This window comes from Procambarus clarkii, chromosome 76, assembly GCF_040958095.1.
Source record: "Procambarus clarkii isolate CNS0578487 chromosome 76, FALCON_Pclarkii_2.0, whole genome shotgun sequence".
NCBI classification, from domain to species: domain Eukaryota; kingdom Metazoa; phylum Arthropoda; class Malacostraca; order Decapoda; family Cambaridae; genus Procambarus; species Procambarus clarkii.
Window position 1 is genome coordinate 26,317,112 of NC_091225.1, and position 23,676 is coordinate 26,340,787.

Consider the following 23,676-nt stretch of genomic DNA (forward strand, 5'->3'; position numbering starts at 1 on the left):
GAACACAGGCAAAGCCAGTGTACTATGGAACATGGGAGTAAAAAGAAAAAAAGACAATAATAAAGATGACAATATTATTATTATTTTTTTTTTTTTTTTTTAACTAAAGTTAAAAGCTTTTGAAGGGAAAGGCAGAGCTAGAGTACACAAAGGTAGTTAAATGAGATTATAATTTGAATTCAGGCTATACAGCAGATATCCCACAGTCACTGAGGAAAGAATTAAGGTGAGCATCTGTGGTTATTGAATAGGTTTTTCCAGTGTCAGTCCTCCTAGCTATAATTTTACCATCTCGCACAAAACAGTGTTTAATTGTAGGGGAATTTTTGCTGAAGCCACGCAGTTTAAAAAAGAGATTTTGCCTGCACCTGGTCAGACATTCATTCACATAAACAGTGGATTTACTAGCAACTGCAGATGAGATAAGATCAGTCTTGCGGGAGCAGCTATCTAATTTTAATCGAATTCGTCTATTATTAATACCAGATGATTTGGTACCCACTCTATAAGCTGCTTTGATGTCATTTTTTTGGATCGAATAACTTAACTTATCCTGCAATACTTTGATCACAATGGCAGCACAGTCTTCACCATCAGTTTCTTGGGGAAAATCACGTGAAGAGATAATTACAGACTCAAGTAGTTTATGTTGGTCTGTCTCGTCTTGGGTAACAGTGTGTTGTTGTTGTAGGTTGTTCAGATGGTTCTCAAACTGTTGCAATATTTCTTCCTGTTTTTTAGTGGTTGCATCTGGATTAAAGTTTGTAACTGTGTTCTTGAGAATGCTTAATTCTTGTTCAAGGTTGACGACTTTGGTAGCTAGATCTTGATTGTTCTTGTGTAAGTCTACAACTTCCTTCTGCAAAGATAATAATGAGCCTTTCAGGTTCATTATTAAGGCCGACTGCTCTTTGATTACTGTCATTTGATCTTCATGTACTTGAGTTAATAACTTGAGCCATGGGTTATCAGCAAAGCGCCTGAAGTCAGAACAAGGGGCAGCAGCTCGTTTAAGTTGGTATGTCCAACTTAATATGGCTACCATAATTGTTGCATGGCCCGTGTCGGAGACGGCGCTGCGCCCAGCTGAGATTGTTTGTTATTGTTGACGGGGGGAGAGTCGGTACCCCCCACGGCGGCCACCGAGGGGGAGATAGCTGAACTAATCATGTTGTTAGCCTGGCTAGTAGGGTTATTCCTGTTTGGTGTGCTTTCTTTCTTAAGGGCCTTACCGGTCTTGTTATGCATGGTAGCAGGATAAATGTGATGATATATATATATATATATATATATATATATATATATATATATATATATATATATATATATACCCCCCACGGCGGCCACCGAGGGGGAGATAGCTGAACTAATCATGTTGTTAGCCTGGCTAGTAGGGTTATTCCTGTTTGGTGTGCTTTCTTTCTTAAGGGCCTTACCGGTCTTGTTATGCATGGTAGCAGGATAAATGTGATGATATATATATATATATATATATATATATATATATATATATATATATATATATATATATATATATATATATATATATATATATATATATATATATATATATATATATATATATATATATGTGCAAGAATAATAACTAAAAAAACGTGATTCAGTGTTTTATGCATAAGTATTTAGTAGCAAAACTAAACGAAAATTCAAACGTTTTCGTGTTCCTCTACATTATATATAATGGTCACTACTATCACTACTGAAGCCGGCCTCTTCTGTCAGGAGCAACAAGACCGACGCTGACCAGCCTACATCCATTCTGTACCCCAGACCACTTATCCTGCAAAGTCGGGTGAAGGTAGTATCGGGCCCCCCCAGCCTGGAACGCACAGACAATGATTGATTGATTGATTGATAAAGATTAAGCCACCCAAGGCATGAATAGCCCGTAAGTGGTACAATTTTTTTCTCTCAGTATTCTGAGGTTGCATTTAATCATCAAGCTGTTATCGAGGGGGAGGATACTGCTTTACAGTCTTTATGAGGGTGTCCAGCTGCTGGACACCTTTGTTGACCAGGAGAGTGGCTGTGTTGATGGCTTCAGGGTGGCCACTGCATGATTCAGGAACTCTTAAAGCTCTTCTAAGGTCATTGGTTGCTTCACATTCCAGAAGATAGTGAAGTAATGGTTTTTCTGTGATAGTTTGGCAGAAGATGCACTCTCTCTGTCGGGGTTCACCAATCTCCCAGTTGCATCTGTAACCTAGACGTAGTCTATATAGCCTAACTGCTATTTCCCTGTGGATTCCTTTTTGGATATTTAACCTTTCTAATTTGGTTGCCTGAAGATACCATGTTGCAGATGGCGAACCTTCAGCTATTCTCTGGTGCAGGTAGGCTTTGTTGAGATGTGAGAGTTTTTTGGTGATGATGTTTTTTATGTTCTCTAGGCTGGGTTGAATTGTTTTATGTATCACTGGATGACGAGTTGCCAATTTAGCAATTTCATCAGCTTTTTCATTTAATGGGATTCCAATATGGGATGGGATCCAGTTTAAAGTTATGTTGAGTCCTTTGCCTTTAGCGACTGCTCCAAGATACAAAATGGTGGTAATTATTTCCACATTATCTTTCCACTGTTTTTGTCCTAGTATTTGAAGTGCAGCTTTTGAGTCTGTGTGTATGATTGCATTTTGAGTGTTTTGTGCAATCACATATGCGAATGCCTGTTGTATGGCAAACAACTCAGTTTGGGTTGATGATACTAGTCCTCCCAGTCTCCAATATGCCTGTACGCTGGTCGTGCAAAGAGCAGCGCCAGCCCTCTCATTTTCTGTGTCCACCGATCCGTCTGTGAAGATGTGGGTGGCTCCTGCTACTGCTATGCTATACATTTGCTCTTCTATTATGCGCCTTAGGATTGTCGGATCATAGGCAGCCTTTTTCATTGGGAGACTTTCTATTACTATTTTGAAAGTAGGCTCTTCCCACGGCGCGGAAGGAGTGTAATTTGGGTGTGGATGATCACCCTCTCTATCAAGAATCATGTTTTTTAAATGTAGTCTGTTTAGGACTTTTCCTGCTCTTGCAACCCAAGAGTTTCCATTGTTTTGGCCTAGTCCAACCACCAAGGCCTGCCGTACTGGGATTGGATCAGAAGAAATAATTATCTTACTGATAATTGTAGCTGTCCTTTGTGATATTCTTTCTTGTAGAGAGGGCAAACCTGTCTCCAGTCTAAGAGTTTCAAGCCTGGTCCACATGCGGGTTCCCAGTGCAGCTCTCATAGCATTGTTTTGGGCAACTTCAAGCTTTTTCCACTGTTGGTGTGATAGATTTGTGAGTGCAGGTGCGGCATAATCGATCACTGATCTGACTGCCTGTACATAGTATGTGCGAAGGACTTGCAGATTGGCTCCTCCAGAAAGGGAGGTTAGCGACCTGAGGATTGCCGTCCGGGCCGCAGTTCGCTCTCTCAAGTAAGTGACCTCAGCATTAAAATTCATGTGTGTGTCCAGGATGATTCCTAGATACTGATAGGTGTCGACCCATTCTATTGGTTGACCCTGTACTGTGAGTTGGATGTTGGGCTTCGCTATTTTTATGGGCATGGCCTTTGACTTTGAGGGGTTGAGTTTGATCCCAATCGGTTTTGCCTCTTTACTGATGCAGTCTAAGCATTTGGGTGCAAGGCGCGTCGCATCCCTTCCTTTTATGATGATGACAAAGTCGTCCGCGTAGTTTAGCAGCTTGCAGTGATGTGGGAGTTTCAACCAGGGACACATTCTAAATATATCAAAAAAAGTTTCAAAAACTGTGGGCATTCTTTCTAAGATCAGATATTATGTACCACGCCCTGCCCTGGTGACTCTCTATTACTCCCTTATCTATCCATATCTCAACTATGGTATTTGTGCTTGGGGTTCTACTACCCAAAATCACTTACGTCCTCTAATTACCGAACACAAAGCTGCTATTAGAACAATATCCAACTCTGGCCCCAGACATCACTCGGTACCCCTACTCAAATCTCTGAATATGTTAGATATTAAGTCACTGCACATTCTCTCATGTGTATTATACATATATAAAACGCTAAACTATAATGCCAATCCTGATCTCAAAAGCTTCATAGAAGGTTGTAACAGAACCCATGAGCACCACACCAGAAATAAATACAGTTTTGATATTCCTAGAGTACGACTTAATCAAACTAGAAATGCTCTGCAAATCAAGGGGCCCAGAATGTGGAATGACCTTCCCAACCATGTTAAAGACTGTTCCTCTCTCAACCAGTTTAAGATAAAAACTAAACACTACCTAATAAATTCCCTGTAATCTACCTCACTCCTCTATTGTCAACCCATGTCTGTTATTTTCTTTTTTTTAACCAACACTGTTTGTCAACCTATTGTATTTGTGCTGCTTTTTCAGTCATGTTCCCCTTTTTTTTATCTTTATTTGTATTTGTTCTCAACACTTTTTATTCTTTATGCTCAATTAGTATTAAGTTCTAGATATTAATATTTTTCTTGCCCGAAACGCATTGCGTAATAGTGGCTTTAGGCATTGTATGTACTAGCTCTATCTATATATCAATCCATTAATGTAACATCACTTGTCCTCTCTGAACCTCTGAATCTGAACCTCATTATTCTTTCCATTAAACAGTTGAAGAGAAGAGGGCTGAGAATACCTCCTTGCGGTGTACCATTTTCATGTCTTTTGTACTCAGAGACTGTGCCATGAAGTTTTACTCTTGCTTCTCTGTTTATGAGACAGTTTTTTGGTCCAGGAGAGCAGATTGCCTCTGACCTCTTTGTCAATGAGGCAGCAGAGAATAGCTGGGGCGCTAGCCAGTTCAAAGGCTTTTTCGAGGTCCAGGAATATCAGCATTCCTGGTCTGTCATTCAAGTGGGCTAACAGAGTTGTAATACATTCCACTGTGCCAACCCCTCTTATATAGGCATACATATCATGGTGCAGTTTAGGCAATTTCCACTCCAGTCTGTTGAGTGCCATTCTGTCAGCCGTCTTGGCTGCACAGCTTTGGAGAGAGATGGGCCTGGGATTAGCTGGATCTTTGGGATTTGGGATCGGCACTATGTCTGCTCTATTCCAAGCAGAAGGTCTAGTTTGAGAAGTCCAGGCTAAATTAATTAACCTTAGGTATGCAGCGTCTCCCTCTGGGCCGAGGTTTCTAATAATTTTATAGGTTATTTTGTCGGCTCCAGGGGATGTATCCTTGGAGTTTTTCTTAGCCCGATTGAGCTCATCCAGTGTGAAGGGGGCATTAGTGTCAGAGACTTCTTCACATGCTGTAAGGATTCTGTGCCACATTTCTTCCTCTAGTCCGGTCTGTACTGCTAATACATCTGGTGGAAGTTGATTGCTGGCTGCTCTCTCTGCAAACCTGGTTGCCAGTACTTCGGCTTCCTGTTGAGGATCCTTGGGGTGTGGAGCTTTAGGTGTTTTATTCCCTTTGGCCCGGTGAATTTGCTGCCACATCTCTCCGAGAGAGGTGTGTTCATTCAGGTGTGAACACCATTCCAGCCACTTTTGTTCTTTTATTTGTCTGGTCTCTCGATGTACATGTTCCTTGCCATCACAAAGTAAGATCCTGTTGCGGTCACTTGGCTGCTTTTTGTATAGCTTTCTTGTTCTATTGGGTCTATGGTTGAGTTCTTTGACACGTTCGCAATAGTACCAATGATCTTTATGGTGTCCGGTGGACTGTTTTTTTCAGTGGGATTGAGTGGTTGGCTGCACTTTCAATCGCTTTGACAAATTCTTGTTCTGCCTGATTAATGTCTTTGGGAAGATCATAGTTTCTTTGCCACTCTGAAATGAGGTTTTGAAATCGGTCCCAGTTTGCTAAAGCAAAGTTCCAGGCTTCAGATGGAGGCGGAGGTGGGGTGGGTAGGTCGTAACTGAAGATCAATTTGGACCCCATAGTGGTCGCTTGTCAGTGTGGGCTCAACTGACCATGTTGCTGCATCTCTTAGGGAGGCTGAAACGAAGGTTAGGTCTAATCTGCCTCCTTGGATGTGGGTAGGTTCATTCTTGTTTAGGATTTGTATTTCTGGAAGCTGGTCCAGTAGATGTGTAATGTGTATGCCAGCTTCATTTGTTTTGTTCGAGCCCAGTGCCAATCGATGATGGGCATTAAAATCTCCACAAATGATTGTGTTTGTTGTTGTCGCGTGTCCAAATAACACAGAGAGATCCATTTCGGCTTGTGGAGACCTGTACACATTGAACACTTCAAGTTTGTCGTGTCTTAGCTCAATGGTGACTCCCATTACCTCTGTCCCTGCTCCACAATTGGGTGGGCTGGTTATGGATTTGGAGATCAGGTCACATTTTACATAGATTGCACATCCCCTGGATTGCCCATTGATCCATGGAAGGAAGAAGCCTCGATAGCTTGAGATTTTAGGTTCTAATCCGGCTCGAAGCAAGCTCTCCTGTAGTATCAGGATGTCTATGCCCTTGGTTGCTGCTATGCATTGCAAGTGTTGCAATTTAGTGCGCAGTCCTTGCGCATTCCATTGCAGGATCTTTAGAATTCTAGGTTCTTGGAATTTGCTGATAATTCCGTGGTATCCATGGAGTCTGATGAACACGCCATGGAAGTTGCAATTGGTGTATAGATTCTTAGTGGACCTGAAATTGACTCATCAATGTCGCTTTCCGACGAGCTGGACTCTATCTGCTTTTTATGGGGGTGTCTCCTGCCCTGCTGTCTTGACGGTGTGAATATTACATCTTCGAATTTTTTGAGCTTGTGCTCAATTGTCTTCCGAGTCTCTGTGGTTTGCTTGATTCCATGTGAAGACAGCAGACTTTCGATCAACTCAGTGACCAAAGTTTTGAGCATTGGCCAGAGAGCGTTCAGTTCAGTAGGAGCACTATTTAATGTTGTGCAGGTTAGGGGCCTAGTGGCTTTTAGACCTTTCTCGGTGGTAACTTTGGCACTGGAATTGCTACTCCTATTGGCCCCAGTGTGCTTGCTGGATGAAATGGGAGGCCGACTGATTTGAACATGATTCTTGTGTCCTCCATCTTTCTTTTTGTCCTGTACTGTACTGTACTGTACAGTACATTCCTGTACTGTCTTCTCACCCTTCACCATGGCCGATGGTGAAGGGCCGTGTGCCCCCTCTTCCTGAATGGGTAGACCCCACGCGGTTTTAGTGGGCATGGGAGCTGGTATTCGTTTTGGTGGGGGTTTCGGCTCCGCTGTGGGCGTGGTGGGGTTCGTTTGAAGCCTTTTGAGCCTTTCAGGGCATTTCAAGTACCAGGCATGATGTGCCTTGGAACAATTTTGGCATTTTGCCTGAACAGGGTGGTTTGCCTTGAATTTATCAATACATGTTTTTGTATCATGGGGCTGGCTGCAAACTCCGCACCTCACTGGGCGTTGGCAGCCATCTTTGTGATGCCCAAATCTCTGACATCTAAAGCATCTTAGGGGTTCTGGAGTGTAAGGTCTGTGTTGGAACACACCCCAGATTCCAAGGTCAAGTTTCTCCGGGATCCGTCCTCTTACTGTGAGAAGGACTTGTCGAGCTTCCTGTTTTGTGGTTCGTACTTGGCATCTTTCTGCTGATACCATATAGTTCAGCTTTTCGAGATGGCCAAGGGCCATATGCAAGGGATAGTGGAGGACAATGATTTTACTTATTTTATCCTCTGGTTTCAGTTCCTCACATTTTGTGTAATTTTTTAGAATCGTAGCGGCCGACTCGTCTTTAGGCCTCAGAATGTATTCTCCTTTAGGATTAGGTTTTGCTATGACCTGGAGCTGGGGGTACTCTTTTTCCAGGTCCACTACAGTAGCGTAGGAAGACTTACCTTCCGTGTGCTGCACTTTGAAGACTGGAAGCGTAGATCTAGTCTGAGGCGCTGGGAGAGCTGGAGAAGCTGGAGAGATTAATGGGCGATGGGTCGTCATGGAGTGGCTTGTCCTGTTAGCCTTATTCACGTGATGCCACTCGCCGTCACTTTCGGAACTAGTATCCATTATCGATGGTCTTTTCCTACACTGAGCAGCATTGCTGGATCGATTATAAGTCAATTGGAATTCCATGATGAAATTCAAATGATCACTTGTGGAGTGGTCTGGTGAGTGAAGGTGATGCTCTGTGCTACTGGAGACAAAGTCAGCGTGCAGTTGGCTCACTGAGTGTCCTGTCATTCACACGCAGACAATGAGACGGACATTGCCTTTTATATAGATATAGATGTATAACTTTGTCTATGTAATAATGTACAATGTCTGTGCACTAAGCAGGTCCTCACCTCCCTTCCAAGTGCCATACAGTTACACCGCCTCAGTACTCACCCCGGGTAATTAATCTGCCTCTCTATTAAACATTAGGAAGTCATATAATGTTGTAATTGAAAGGAATTTAATCAAACTTTTCATGGCTTCCTCATTTGACGTGAGGAAAGTCATAGACTAATGACGTTCCACCTTCTGGGGTCCGCCTTCAGTCACAACATGACCCCGACTCCGCTATTGACACCAGGAGGGTCAAGCCTGGTTTCATTGTTTTTAGTTGGTGTTTGTAGCGAGTGTGTGTGTCTGTATATACAGCCCATCCTACTGGTTGACTAGTACTTATAGGAAGGATGAGGACCATAGTACATATACCGACGTACAACGCAATTACAAAGTAGAAATCGGTACTATTGATTTTGGACAAACAGGAAAACGATTTTCTACTTATAAGAGACATTCTAAACTAACCTAACCTTCCTAAGCCTAATATTCGCTGAGGCCTCATATAGTAAATATGTGTGCTATAGTTGGCCTAGCAATATTTAAGTTTGTTTTTTAGCTTCAATTTTTCGGACTCTATAAAGTGAATAGTACAAAGATCTACTATCTAATTGCTTAGTACGTCAATATTTGTACTATGGTGCACACAGATACAACAAGGACTATCTAAAGAGGAGGAGGGTGTGAGACCTCACTGTTAGCGAGGTCTGTGTGTCTGGTAGGTTGGTAATAGTAGTGAACATGTTACAGTGATGGTACAGTGATGTGTACAGTGACGGGCACAGTGATGTGTACAGTGATGGTACAGTGATGTGTACAGTGACGGGTACAGTGATGTGTACAGTGATGGTACAGTGATGGTACAGTGACGGGTACAGTGATGTGTACAGTGATGGTACAGTGATGGTACAGTAATGGGTACAGTGATGTGTACAGTGATGGGGTACATTGATGGTACAGTGATAGTACAGTGATGGTACAGTAATGGGTACAGTGATGGGTACAGTGATGTGTACAGTGATGGTACAGTGATGGTACAGTAATGGGTACAGTGATGTGTACAGTGATGGGTACAGTGATGGTACAGTGATGTGTACAGTGATGGTACAGTGATGGGTACAGTGATGTGTACAGTGATGGTACAGTGATGGGTACAGTGATGGTACAGTGATGGTACAGTGATGTGTACAGTGATGGTACAGTGATGGTACAGTGATGGTACAGTGATGGTACAGTAATGGGTACAGTGATGGGTACAGTGATGGTACAGTAATGGGTACATTGATGGTACAGTGATGGTACAGTGATGTGTACAGTGATGGTACAGTGATGTGTACAGTGATGTGTACAGTGATGGTACAGTGATGGTACAGTGATGGGTACAGTGATGGTACAGTGAAGGTACAGTGATGGGTACAGTGATGGTACAGTGATGGTACAGTGAAGGTACAGTGATGGTACAGTGATGGGTACAGTGATGGTACAGTGATGGTACAGTGAAGGTACAGTGATGGTACAGTGATGGGTACTGTGATGGTACAGTGATGGGTACTGTGATGGTACAGTGATGGTACAGTGAAGGTACAGTGATGGTACAGTGATGTGTACAGTGATGGTATAGTGATGGGTACAGTGATGGTACAGTGATGGTACAGTGAAGGTACAGTGATGGTACAGTGATGTGTACAGTGATGGGTACAGTGATGGTACAGTGATGGGTACAGTGATGTGTACAGTGATGGTACAGTGATGGTACAGTGAAGGTACAGTGATGGTACAGTGATGTGTACAGTGATGGGTACTGTGATGGTACAGTGATGGTACAGTGATGGGTACAGTGATGTGTACAGTGATGGGTACTGTGATGGTACAGTGATGGGTACAGTGAAGGTACAGTGATGGTACAGTGATGTGTACAGCGAAGGGTACAGTGATGGTACAGTGATGTGTACAGTGATGGGTACAGTGATGGTACAGTGATGGTACAGTGATGGTACAGTGATGTGTAGTGATGGTACAGTGATGGTACAGTGATGTGTAGTGATGGTACAGTGGTGGGTACAGTGATGGTACAGTGATAGTACAGTGAAGGTACAGTGATGGTACAGTGATGGGTACAGTGATGTGTACAGTGATGGTACAGTGATGGTACAGTGATGGTACAGTGATGGGTACAGTGATGGGTACTGTGATGGTACAGTGATGTGTACAGTGATGGGTACAGTGATGGTACAGTGATGGGTACAGTGATGGTACAGTGATGGGTACAGTGATGGGTACAGTGATGGGTACTGTGATGGTACAGTGATGGTACAGTGATGTGTACAGTGATGGGTACAGTGATGGGTACTGTGATGGGTACTGTGATGGTACAGTGATGGGTACTGTGATGGTACAGTGATGGTTACTGTGATGGTACAGTTATGTGTACAGTGATGGTTAAAGTGATGGTACAGTGATGGGTACTGTGATGGTACAGTGATGTGTACAGTGATGGGTACTGTGATGGTACAGTGATGGGTACAGTGATGGGTACTGTGATGGTACAGTGATGTGTACAGTGATGGGTACAGTGATGGGTACAGTGATGGTTAAAGTGATGGTACAGTGATGGGTACAGTGATTGGTACAGTCATAGTTACAGTGATGATACAGTGATGGTACAGTGATGGGTACAGTGATGGTACAGTGATGGGTACAGTGATGGTACAATGATGATATAGTGATGGGTACAGTCATGGTACAATGATGATATAGTGATGGGTACAGTCATGGTACAGAGATGGGTACAGTGATGGTACAGTGATGGTACAGTGATGGGTACAGTGATGGTACAGTGATGGGTACAGTGATGGTACAGTGATGGGTACAGTGACAGTTATCTTCTTGAGGTTATCTTGAGATGATTTCGGGGCTTTAGTGTCCCCGCGGCCCGGTCCTCGACCAGGCCTCCACCCCCAGGAAGCAGCCCGTGACAGCTGACTAACACCCAGGTACCTATTTTACTGCTAGGTAACAGGGGCATAGGGTGAAAGCAACTCTGCCCATTGTTTCTCGCCGGCGCCTGGGATCGAACCCAGGACCACAGAATCACAAGTCCCGCGGTCTTGTGATTCGCGGGACTTGTGATTCTGTCCGCTCGGCCGACCGGCTCCCTGGTACCGCTTGGCCGACCGGTGATGGTACAATGATGAACACAGTGATGGTACAGTGATGGGTACAGTGATGGTACAGTGATGGTACAGTGGTGGTACAGTGATGGTGTAACACGGGACGCTACCATTGTAGCGCTGGACCATATTGGCTCTACTTTGTCCTTTACGTGCCCGTAGTTATATTTACTTAAACTTAATTCCAAGAGATCCCAGAGTAAACTCTAGCCGAGTCCCACACCACGTGGTCTTAGCCGCTCGATCGGCTAAGATTCTACAGCCCCCGTGACGTCGTACTAGACCTCTAGCAAACTCAAGGATCTCCTTCTGCTGCCACCACCAGACCATTAACCCAAAAACGTCAATTAATCAGGGTCTGGAGCAATTAACATTTGTTAATTGCTCCAGACGTAATTGTTAATTTTAATTGCCATTAAAACCTTGGGGCTTAATCCTCAAATTACTTGGAAAAAGAGGGATGAATTTACGTTAAGTGTGGGAATACCGGAAACAATTGCATTGATGATTTCTTAAACTTTGCTAGGCTTGCGGCCCAAATAAACCCGTAACTCGTGGAGACCACGTGACAAGGACATGTAAAAACATTCATGGAAATAATAAAATACAGAGAACAAGCTAATCATATATTTTTGCAATTCTAAGCAACTACTAATAAATATCACTCCCTATCGAGGCAAAAGTGAATTATTTCCCTATACGTAGCAACTATACCTTGTCTCTGAAACCAGCTGATGGAATGCTGATTTCTTTGGAGAGGTGAGAGTAGAACTACCTCCCTAGTTGCTGACCGAGCCCACACTTGTGGTAACCGACCTGTGAGATTTATATTTATTTAATTTATATGAATTTATATAGAATTTATATTTACGTTAATTTATATACTTCGATAGCAATTTGTATAATGATAAGTGGACTGTATTTCTGCAATAATCTCAAAATCTCACAAATCGATCCTCTACACATTAGGGGGGTTTATATTACTGTAATTTAATTTATATATATGCAGCCAATCAAACTACAGTATTAGACTACATACATTGAAAAGGTTCCTTATCTTATAGTGCAGCAGGTCTTAGTCCACCAGGTATAACTAGGGTGTAGACACCACATTTTTCCTCTTTGAGGTAGCTTCCATCACCCTGGTAACTGATGCACAAAGCATGCTTCCTCGTCTTGACCTGTCAAAAGGGCGCTAGCTATAAAGCCAGAATCCTATATATGACAGGTATATCAGAGAAAACACTGTACATGGAGCAATGAAGACCTGGCTTAATTACCTTTAGTATGAGGCTATCTCGTGCTCTAACCGGTTCACCCTACCCAATGACATTAATGGCCACTAATGATAGATAAATGGGTTTCGGTAGAACACTTAACTTGAATTTGTTGACAGCGTGTGATAATGGTACACCTTTGGTTTCCATAACACTTCGTCCAAGTAAAATTAACAGGAGCCGAATTTGCTCCCGTGAGCCTCTGTGATCTCAGTATAAACAATGGCTGCCCCTCCCTCACCCTGACGCCTGGCTTACATTGTCCAGATGACAGAAAGTGATGGAAGGGTCACATTTACTCTACTTTAATATTGATAATTAAGATAATTTATATGAGATGTTTTATGACGGTAAAGTCCAAAGACTAATGTATTTAAGAATAATTCCCACCATAATAGGTGGTGAATATATAATAGTGTGTGGTAATGATATTCCGTTTTCTATAGACGGTAATTCCACTACAAGTTACGTTTTCTATGGGTAACTTGTTTATACAATACAGCAGTTATTATCTGTCTTTATGATATATTAAATGGTGTCGGATTTTCCGACATAATTCCCCAGGCGCTGCTCACGGGTCGAAGTCCTAATTAGAACAGACGAACACCGATACTCCTCCTTCATATTATTAGATTAATTTGATGTTAGTAGTTAGTAATCACACATTTGTGCGTCTGTTCGTACAGGACGGATGTCCCGTACTAGAGTTGCAGGGGTTAGAAGTCTAATGCGAATTCATTTCCCTGCTAACTCTTGAAAGGCTAATATTCAAGCCTAATACATATTATTTAACCCAGAAGACTGGATGTGATCAAGTACTACAGTCAAGTATGATTCAAGGACTGCAGTGAGATCAGTGACATTAGATATAACTTGAAGTTTGTTCAGGTAACTGGTCACTGATATATAAACACTGAGGCCCATGGAATACATCTTGATTAAATAATAAATGTATCAAATCAGTCATCAGATTTATTGGGGTTTAATTTAGTTAATTGATTCAGAAGATTGAATAGCTCATCATTAAAGTAAAGTATGGTTCTGAGACTGCAGTGGGTTCAGTGACATTGGTCGCAGTGACTTGTAGCTGTTTTAGGCTACTGTTCACTGATTTGCCACTGAGGCCTCATGAACTCATCTTCAGCTTTAAATGATGATACTAACATCAACCTCTGTTGGTATAGTCAGCTGTAATCTCCTTAGTATAATGCTACTGGAGAAATATAATCAGCTGACAAATTTAGATTTCTATTGGTATTGTTTATCTGCAGGCATAGGTCTCCTCAGGCTTGATACTGGGCCTGAGAGTAATTTACCTCCTGCAGAGTTTAACATGGTTATACCCTGATATTTAGTAGGGCTACCGATGAATCGATGGCAATAGTCTGTCCCTACAAGGAGACCGAAGTCGGTGAGGTGATCAGACTTAATATTATCTGCCAATTTTTTCCCTCTATTTCTCAGGAATTTGGCTGTTGCTCTCAGACCTTGAACTTGTAGGTCTACTGGTATTTTGTCCACCACAATGGCTTGTACTCTACAGACGTACCTGCCTAAACGTACTGATGGTTGTACCACCTGGTAGACTTGAGGTCCTGCATCTGTTACAAACCCTGAGATATTGAATGACATCTGGGCTACAGGCCTTAATTGTAGTTCATCTGCCAACTTTTTAGTGACATATGTTCTCTGGGATCCTTGGTCAAACAACCCACGGGTATGGACCTTGGCCCTCTTATTCAGGATGGTAATTTGGGCAGTAGGCAAAGTCGTATTACCTTTAGACTTTGCCGATTGGACACTCTTTGTTTGTTGCACCTTGCAGTACTGTACTGTGGTGGGAATGCTATCTTCCACCTTGGGGTTTGGAGACGTTGTTTTGGTGTCTTTGCACAATGCTGCATGGTGCTGACCTTTGTTACACCTATTACAGGTGTGTAACTGGGTATCACAGTCGTTGATGTTATGTTTCCTGAGGCACCTCGTGCAATGTTGCAAATCTTTGAGTCGCTCAACACGGGCGTCACTATCAGGAAAATTAGAGCAGTGGTACATTGAATGTTTCTCATTGCAGAACAAACATGTTCCATAGTTTCCTGTACCCTTTGGTGTCACGTTCTTGGGTGACACAGTAACTATAGGCTTGGAGGGTCCCACTGCATATACGCCCACACTGCCACTGTTCCACTTTGGTGTTGAATTATATTGTCTAGATTGATTTGGAGTACCTTTGGTACTCTGTGGTTTACTATTATTGGTTTCTGAGGGTTTACTTGGTGGTTTTAATTTGTCATGTGTTCGTAATTGATGAACTACTGACTTTAAACCTTCAGATATTTCATTCATGGATAAGATACTTTTATTGTAATGAGCACTCATTTGTCTCAATATATCCCTAGGTATTTTCTCCTGGACAATTATTTTCAAGACCCACTCAGCCCCGTTTGTATCTGCTGTCAGGCTGAGGGCATTGATCAATGATTCTACCTCCAGCTTGAAGACTTGGAGTGAATCAGCTGAAGCCTCCGGTGGGGGTAAATGCAACAGCTCATGAACTAAATGTGATGTTCTTACTTCTGGATCAGCATAATTATCCTTGAGGAGTTTTACTGCCAGATCATAGCCGTCATTAGTTAATCTCAGATGGGATACTACTGTTTTAGCCTCACCTGATAATTGACCTTGCAAATAAGAGAATTTACTACTCTTTGGTAAAGATTGTTTTGAGTCTACAAGGTCAACGAATTTGTTCCAAAATTCATCCCAATCTTCCTCATCTTTTCCTGAGAAAGTGGGTAAAATTAATTGGAGGGAGTCGAGCTTCTGCTTGACTCGTATTAGATGCAACTGTTGTTGTTGCTGCTGTTGCCTTGTTCTGGGCAATTAATTTGACATAAGGCTGTAACGTGGCCTGAGTGTGATCTTCATAATTCGCAAGATCAACCATAATGTCGTCTATTTCTGTTTCTGATAAATTGGTGTTGGCAAGTTCAGCCACATATGTGGCACATTTGGCATTTGATTTGCCACATTTGGTATTTGATTTGCTCAAATTTACCTGCAGCTGCTTGATAATAGCTTTCCAGGTCAGCATAATCAACTTGAGATTGTTGTGACAAATCTTCACATTTCTTGATCTGTCTTGTTAAGTGGCCTTTAAGACCTGCAAGGGTTCTTTTCATTCTCCCTGCATTATCCATACTGGCTAGTTGGTGAAGCCTTGTGGGGCTTGTACTTGGGCTGCTCATAATACTGAACAAGCACTGATGGTAGCCTAGGGTAAAATTTCTGCACTCGCTAGGCTGTAATCCTACTTCTACTAGAGGTTAGCACTTAAAATCAATTTACATTATATATATACAATCATACACACTAATGATTTGAGTGATAAACCAGTGTCACTGGAAGTACCTTTAGGTTAGCTCTTCTATATCACCCTAGGATGGTAGAGACACTAATTAATCACTCAAAGGTGTAATGATCATAAGTAAATTATTATATATACACAACTCAACTCGAGTTGATAAAAATTACACCCAAAATAGGGTCTGGACCATTCATTAATGGTGTTAGGTTGTTGAATATAGTACAACTGACTATGGTAATAATGGGACTAGGATGAACAATAATAGTTCAACTAGTCAATGGTAAATATCCTACCCTGTTGTGGGTTGGCAATTAGTAAATATTATACTGTGATCACTAGTGCAATATATATTAAATAATTCTCTATTTTGGAGAAATAATATACACAATTATTGATAATAGCCTCTTAATTAGCCTCTATGAAACTTCTAATATTATCAAGAAGTATTATAATAATAATAATAATAATTTTTATTTAGGTAAAGGTACATACATAAAGAGATTTTACAAAGTTTGTTGGCTTTATAGATAGAGCTAGTACATACAATGCCTAAAGCCACTATTACGCAAAGCGTTTCTGGTAGGAAAAAACACTAATGACTAAAGCTTAAAACTAATGGGTAAAAAGAATAAAATGTGTTGAGTACAAATAAAAATAGAGGTAAAAGAGGGGGGAACATTGTTGAAAAAGCAGCACAAATACAATTACAAATTATTACAGAAAATTACATTCAAACAGCGTTGATTTGAAAAAAAAAAAAAAAAAAAACATACATGGGTTGACAACAAAGGGGTAAGGTAGGTTACAGGGAATTTATTAGGTATAGCTTCGTTTTTAACTTAAACTGGTTGAGAGAGGTACAGTCTTTAACATGGTTGGGAAGGTCATTCCACATTCTGGGCCCCTTGATTTGTAGAGCATTTCTGATTTGATTAAGTCGTACTCTAGGAATATCAAAACTGTATTTATTTCTGGTGTGGTGCTCATGGGTTCTGTTACAACCTTCTATGAAGCTTTTGAGATCAGGATTGGCATTATAGTTTAGCGTTTTATATATGTATAATACACATGAGAGAATGTGCAGTGACTTAATGTCTAACATTAAATTCTATTAATTTCATTCTATTAAATATTATTAGTGACCTCGCCAAATAAACTCCACAAAATTCGTGGATAATCTCTCGCGAAATTTAACACCACGAAATCCGTGAACAATCTCGCGAAACCACAGCCACTACTTTGGCTGGCTTCAATATTAACGCTGTCATTTCACAGAATAACACGCCACCAAATCTGTGCGTGTGCATGAAAACGCTGACTAAGGCTGATCTGAACTGAGCGGGGCTCGTGAACTGGCACGAGGCAACGCCGCCGTCTTTGACTGGCCTTTGTTTAAATCACACTGCACTAGTTTATTTAATGAATCCACAGATTAACTGGTTCATCCGGTACTAAGATGACCAAATGTGGGTTCAAAGGATCAAATAATCCGTCATCCGGTTCGAAGATGACCAAATAATGTGGTAACCGACCTGTGAGATTTATATTTATTTAATTTATATGAATTTATATAGAATTTATATTTATGTTAATTTATATACTTCGATAGCAATTTGTATAATGATAAGTGGACTGTATTTCTGCAATAATCTCATAATCTCACAAATCGATCCTCTACACATTAGGGGGGTTTATATTAATTTAATTTATATATATGCAGCCAATCAAACTACAGTATTCAGATTCAGATTCAGATTCAGATGTTTATTCAGGTAAGGTATATACATACAAGTGATGTTACATTAATGGATTGATATATAGATAGAGCTAGTACATACAATGCCTAAAGCCACTATTACGCAATGCGTTTCGGGCAAGAAAAACATTAATATCTTGAACTTAATACTAATTGAGCATAAAGAATAAAAAGTGTTGAGAACAAATACAAATAAAGATAAAAAAAGGGGGAACATGACTGAAAAAGCAGCACAAATACAATAGGTTGACAAACAGTGTTGATTAAAAAAAAAAAAAAAAAAAAATAACAGACATGGGTTGACAATAGAGGAGTGAGGTAGATTACAGGGAATTTATTAGGTAGTGTTTAGTTTTTATCTTAAACTGGTTGAGAGAGGTACAGTCTTTAACATGGTTGGGAAGGTCATTCCACATTCTGGGCCCCTTGATTTGCAGAGCATTTCTAGTTTGATTAAGACGTACTCTAGGAATATCAAAACTGTATTTATTTCTGGTGTGGTGCTCATGGGTTCTGTTACAACCTTCTATGAAGCTTTTAAGATCAGGATTGGCATTATAGTTTAGCGTTTTATAAATGTATAATACACATGAGAGAATGTGCAGTGACTTAATATCTAACATATTCAGAGATTTGAGTAGGGGTACCGAGTGATGTCTGGGGCCAGAGTTGGATATTGTTTTAATAGCAGCTTTGTGTTGGGTAATTAGGGGACGTAAGTGATTTTGGGTAGTAGAACCCCAAGCACAAATACCATAGTTGAGATAAGGATAGATAAGGGAGTAATAGAGAGTCACCAGGGCAGGGCGTGGTACATAATATCTGATCTTAGAAAGAATGCCCACAGTTTTTGAAACTTTTTTTGATATATTTAGAATGTGTCCCTGGAAATTCAGCTTGTGGTCAATGAGAATGCCAAGGAATTTGCCATCTAATTTGTTACAAATTTGGGTATTGTTTATTTTGAGATTTATATGACTAGAGGATTTATTGCCAAACAGAATATAGAAAGTTTTGTCAATGTTAAGGGTGAGTTTGTTGGCAGTTAGCCAAAGATGGACTTTATTTAGCTCAGTATTTACTGTGGCATTTAGAGCAAGAGGGTCAGGACTGGAGTAAATGAAGGTTGTGTTGTCAGCAAATAGAATTGGTTTGAGGTGTTGGGAGGCATTTGGAAGGTCATTAATGTAGATGAGAAAGAGGAGAGGGCCAAGTATGCTGCCCTGAGGAACACCAATGTTGATGGGTAGGGTGGGAGAAATTGTATTATTCACAGAAACATATTGGAGCCTGTCAGTAAGGTAGGACTCGAGGTATTGTAGGGAGTGTCCTCTGACTCCATAATGATGTAATTTAAGAAGAAGGTTATGGTGGTTGACAGTATCAAAAGCTTTACGCAGGTCCACAAATAACCCAACAGGGAACTCCTTTTTATCAAGAGCTGTATGAATCGAGTTAAGCATACTAATAAGTGCATTGTTAGTGCTTTTTTTGGGTCTGAAGCCATATTGGCAAGGGCTAAGTATATTGAGTTTGGCTAGATATGAGTAAAGCTGCTTATATATAAGTTTTTCAAAATTTTTTGACAAGTTTGGCAGGATTGATATAGGTCTGTAGTTGTTAACATCTGTGGGGTCACCACATTTGTGGACAGGCGCTACTCTCGCTTTTTTTTAGAATATCTGGAAAGGTTTGGAGTTCAAGTGACTTGTTGAAGAGCAAAGCAATAGCAGGGGCTAAAGATCTGGAGGCTTTTTTGTAAATTAAAGTTGGTATCTCCTCAAGGGCACCAGACTTGGTTTTAAGGGAAAGGATTATCTCATTGACGTCAGTGGAGTTAATAGGCTTAAGGTACAGAGACTGTGGATAGTTACCTGTAAGATAGTCCTTAATGTCAGTACTGGAAGATGGAATATCATTTGCAAGGGATGAACCAATGGAAGAGAAGAACCTATTGAACTCAATAGCAGAATCAGAGGCTGAAAGCTGACCATCGTTATTAGACAGGAGAGTCGGTTTGTTATTTAAAGATTTCTTTGATCCCAATATTTGTGAAATTGTGCTCCAAGTTTGTTTAATGTTGCTCTTTATATGAGTAAATTTATTATTATTGTAGATGTAAATGTAGTATTAGACTACATACATTGAAAAGGTTCCTTATCTTATAGTACAGCAGGTCTTAGTCCACCAGGTATAACTAGGGTGTAGACACCACATTTTCCCTCTTTGAGGTAGCTTCCATCACCCTGGTAACTGATGCACAAAGCATGCTTCCTCGTCTTGACCTGTCAAAAGGGCACTAGCTATAAAGCCAGAATCCTATATATGACAGGTATATCAGAGAAAACACTGTACATGGAGCAATGAAAACCTGGCTTAATTACCTTTAGTATGAGGCTCTAACTGGGTCACCCTACCCAATGACATTAATGGCCACTAATGATAGATAAATGGGTTTCGGTAGAACACTTAACTTGAATTTGTTGACAGCGTGTGATAATGGTACACCTTTGGTTTCCATAACTCTTCGTCCAAGTAAAATTAACAGGAGCCGAATTTGCTCCCGTGAGCCTCTGTGGTCTCAGTATAAACAATGGCTGCCCCTCCCTCATCCTGACGCCTGGCTTACATTGTCCAGATGACAGAAAGTGATAGAAGGGTCACATTTACTCTACTTTAATATTGATAGTTAAGTTAATTTATATGAGATGTTTTATGATGGTAAAGTCCAAAGACTAATGTATTTAAGAATAATTCCCTCCATAATAGGTGGTGAATATATAATAGTGTGTGGTAATGATATTCCGTTTTCTATAGACGGTAATTCCACTACAAGTTACGTTTTCTATGGGTAACTTGTTTATACAATACAGCAGTTATTATCTGTCTGTATGATATATTAAATGGTGTCGGATTTTCCGACAACACTCTGACCCGCCTAGCCTTCCTCACAGCTAGTGAGAGCTAGAGGGTATTCCTCCGCCAGGTTTACTAAGATTACTAAGCAGGGTTAAAATTGAACAACTAATCTCTGCTGTACTGAACAACCCAGATGGTTGAACTCTTTTAAACTGAAGGTAATTGTACAGGCTTCTTAGGGAGAGGCTATTTCTAATTATAGTATTAGCTAGTGATCTGAATTTGAACGTTGTGAATTACTAAATATTGAGAGTTTTGGTGACCCCCTTGACCCAGGGTGGTCAAGATTCTTATGCCAAGCAAATTAGTCCCCTCCTACTCTACATGACGTCAAAATGTTTGATGATATACGAACCCTGATCTCAACATTCATTCTACATACATGTACGTAAACCTAACATACCTACATAGCCACATTAGTTATTACTGTATTTACTGTGATTGTAAAATAATTCATTAAATGTTGCTTTAAAACAAAGGTGACGGCATCTTGTATTCTAACGTGTTAATCCCAGGAGAGATGACCCATGTTCCCAAGTCAGGTCAACTACCTTCTGACTCCATATTTTGTACAAGGGCGTTTGCCACTTGTGAGAGTAATACACTTGTGAATCAGCTAGTTTTCCTAGTTTTCTAGATTAGGCTAGTTGCTCTAGGGACTCTAGTCAAGAAGTTTTCAAACTAACATACACTTGTGGGGTGTTGGATGAAAGCTCATGCTATGGACTATCATGTAAGACTAGCCAGAAGTCTGTGATTATTCTGAAGAGGGAGTTACAGAATTTTTCCTGTTTCTGTGAAAATAGGATGGGAGTTGAGAATGAAGTGGTGTGAGAGGGTACTTGACTCAAACCGTTAGGAGGGGGGGAAGGACAGTGGGGTGAACGTCCCCCCCCCACCATGTGAGACATCACGCCAGTCCTAGGCCTCCCCCTCCTTGTGACGTCACAGGACGCCTCAGGGTGAGGGCGTCTGTGATTGGTAGCGGCACCTCTGCTCCTAGCTGAGTTTTGGCGCGAACAGCTGTTATTGGTAACGGCACGAGAGAACAGTGCCGGCTTAGTGCTGATTGGTCAACATAGGTAGGGGGGAGAGATGGGCATTTCGAGTTTTCTCTAGCCGCCAAAGAGGCAGTCTGAGCTGGGCGGCAAGAGTGGGAAGGTGACTTTGGGTGGGGGTGGCAGCCTGCCACCTCCACCCCCATTAATCACTGTGTGATCCTGATTACTCATCGTGCATGGCACTCCTGCCATCCTGGGTTGTGTCAAGGCCCAATTTGCGTGAAATTGGGGCCGAGGAGTACGGTAGGAACAGTATAAAAAACTAAGAGACAATTACAGTGTTCACCCATGAGGCAGCTGGCAGGCCTCATGGTGTATCAGATTGATCCCTCACATCGGGTCTGAGTATCCTGTCTAGTGTTAATGGACAATTGGTGGAATATGGGCAGTGTAATTGTGGTGATATTACAGGCCCCTGTTGGACTTTGAATTCCACCTTGTTGGGTCCGCCATGTGGTGCCGCCGCCGGCCATTGTCACTCCAGTGTACGAGCGAGGCATGCTCTGTTTTAATGGGGGTGTTTGATGGTTCTCTCATCCCCATTCTGTATGCCTGTGGGTGCTGGCCAGGCCAGCCTGAGGCATCCCATGTGCGCACCACCCATGTACACCTGGGGGGCTGGCCACCTTAGCCAGCCCCCCAGGCCACCCCCGCGCCGCTCGCCCTGGGCCGCGCCACCCCGCGCGCCTGCTCAGCTCAGGTGGGGCCCTCTGACGTGGCCACCCCACCTTAGGGCCACGCTGTGGCCACATGCCTTGGCCATCCCACTTGGCCACCTTCCCTGGACATTCTAGGGCCACCCCTAGTCGATGCACGAGGAGCGAGCTAGGTGTTCTACAGCCAGAGGGGTAGTGACCAGGGAAATGATTGTTGAGGATATGAGTAAATGTGAGTACAATAATCATAGTGTAACAGTGTCTCAGGACTAGTGGAAATTCCGGTAAAAGCTGTGTTGTCCCATAGCCCTGCCAGGCTAGGGAAGCAGCTGAGAGACAGCTGTCTGTAGCACGTCCAGGTGACTGGTTGGGCGGTACCTGGAGATGGATGTTGTACACGGTACCACACTGTATATATATAGTTATATATAAGTGTGTAGACTGACTCAAGTATGTAACCGGTCAGTGTAGAGATTTACCATATAAGTGATCCAGTCTGTCGATTCTATATAATCGTTCAGACTGGATTAATGCCATAGTACAGCATGTTAATTATATCATTGCAGAGGTAGGCAGGCCAGTGTGGCAGGGATGTCAGTGGATATCCTGAGGTCTGTGTAGTTAGGGATACATTTATCTGGTGATATAATTTTCATTGATTATGTGAATGCCATTTCTGTGTTCATTTGCATGTTTCTATGTACTGTGTTGTGTGGTGAGTCAGTAGATGAGATTGCTGACTGATTGCCTAATGATGTCATTAGCATGTGGGGTATGCTAACGGCATCATTATGCTGTAGGTTTTTGCAGTGTTGTTATCAGGTATACAATATTACTGCCCTAGGAACTGTGTTGAGGCTTTAAGGGGCCTCTTTGATTATTCAGGGGAATTCACAGTACTTAATGAGAGCAAGCAATTGATTTGGTAATTGCCTAATTAAGAGAATTAGTACCAGCTGTCCGCGTAGCAACGGTGCTTTATATTAACGTAAATTGTCTTGCTGAAGTAGTCCCTTGCAACGGTTGAAGATAAGGGGGCAGTAATATTGGTATACTCTTGTTGTTGCATAACCGTGTGTCATTACTGTGTGGGCACAGTAATTAACGAGTTGCAGTAGCCGCAACCGTATGTGGGCAGGGCATTTATGTTGTTATGCATGCCATTGTAAGTGTGACCTATGTAACACTGGGGTTACTTTGTTTCTTTAAGTTGTGTTGAGGA